Raw genomic sequence first — 1,698 nt, 5'->3', positions numbered from 1 at the left:
ATATCACCATCTTATGCATTGAAAAAAAAAACACCACCTGCACGACAACTGCACTCCCCTGAGGCAATTTTCAAGCAGAATAAAAGCTCATCTTTATAATCCTTTCACCTTCCCAGCTGAGAATCAAAAATGTTTAACCAGCATCAAAACTGCAAAATTGCAAGCTTTCTTGCTGGAAGKTGGATAAAAGTTTCACCAAAGACTCATATTTTGGAGCAGATCGCAGATTTGGAGAAAAAAGAAATTGAAGTACATTTTAAAATATGTTTTTCTGTTTTTTCCTGTTAATTCTGTACAAGTAGCAGCGACAAGAATCTTTTTCTTTTTGTTTGTTCTTTTAAAATGTACAGTAAGGTTCATAAAGTACATATCAAGGTGTTAGTTGTCAGTCATGCGCTTGTTTTCCCCCCCCCCTCCTCTATTGAAATGCATTTCCCATAGCTGAGATGACCATCTCCACATGACGTCTCATCAGATATGTGTTGTTTTTTTCCCCACTTTTTCTGGCAACACCTTACAGAGCAGAGGCAAAGCAGGTGTTACTGGAGCTTTCAGCACATATTCATGTTTTTCTGCTTTTGCCTGCTTGGTAGTAATCCATCACCTTCTTCCTCTTTGTTCCCTCTCTGGACCTCGTGTTGCATGTATGGTTCGTAGGCCTGGCATTTGTCACGAGTTTTATTAATGAAAGTAACTTGGATGATAACCATGAACTGACTCATGCTGCTGTTTGAAGCTTTTATGAAAATATGAAGAAACTGCAGAAAGCTGCAGTGTCGAAAAGATTGAACCTCACCCCTTCTTTCTTTTCTTTCTGATCTTTACTTTTTTCTAACCAAACCCTTTGAATTATCTATTTCAAGGTTTGACTCTGAGGTCTTCCTTCCTCCTCGTTTCACTCAGAAACTCTCTTGTCCTCACCTGGCTTCTCACCTTCTCCCCTCCCTCAACCTTACCTTCTTCTTCCAACACCTTTCACCTTGCTGTCAACGTCCCCTCGCTGAACTCTACTCTCCCTTTGCTTACCTTTTCCCTCCCTTTTCCTCCCCACTTCTCTCCCCCTCTTCCTCCGGTGGTTTTTACAGCCCCCAGGAGGAGCGGCCCATTGTGGTTCAGCCTGCTAGCATCCAAAAATGTTCTTGGAGTGTCTGCCATCTAATCTGTCCCAAAAATACCCATTTATAATACAACGTGGATAAATASAACAATCACATGATGGTATCCAAAGCTTTGCCAACTGTAGCATTGTTTTTTTTTTGGAGGGGGCGGGGTGAAATGGTTACAAATACAGAATTTGTTTCTGAAATACTGATGTTAGGAATTTGCTATAGCAGCAATGATTAAGATCTGTCAAATTTAAGCAATGTGGGTTCTTTTTTTTTGGTTATTTTCCCGTTTCAGTGGTGCAAAAAGAGAGAAAAAAAATGTGAGTTTGTGCATTAGAAGACACCTGTCAATGAATACATTTCAATCTAACGGTGTGGTGCACGGTGAGCCACCTCCATATAGGAGGCTTCCAGGGTGTTGTCTGGGAAAAGCAGAAATTCTCGCTCTCCTACAGCCCCCCAGGGTGTCGTAGAGGGGTGGAAGACATTAGTACAACCTGTTGCTTAAATCCCCACTTCAGCCCCAGCATCCAGCATTGACTCCCCCCCTCCCTCTCTCACACACACACACACACACACACACATGAATGGA

General features: G+C 42.0%; 1 protein-coding gene across 1 annotated transcript in view; it reads left to right on the top strand.

Annotated features, from left to right (window-relative positions):
- Positions 1–1,698, top strand: part of rbm18 (RNA binding motif protein 18) — a gene marked incomplete in the record, with an annotated part of 14,721 nt that overhangs the window by 2,228 nt on the left and 10,795 nt on the right.

The sequence above is a fragment of the Austrofundulus limnaeus genome, unplaced genomic scaffold (assembly GCF_001266775.1).
Source record: "Austrofundulus limnaeus strain Quisiro unplaced genomic scaffold, Austrofundulus_limnaeus-1.0 Scaffold20, whole genome shotgun sequence".
Taxonomy (NCBI): Eukaryota; Metazoa; Chordata; class Actinopteri; order Cyprinodontiformes; family Rivulidae; genus Austrofundulus; species Austrofundulus limnaeus.
The sequence above is the reverse complement of the archived record's forward strand: the minus strand, read 5'-3'. Positions and strand labels throughout refer to the sequence as shown.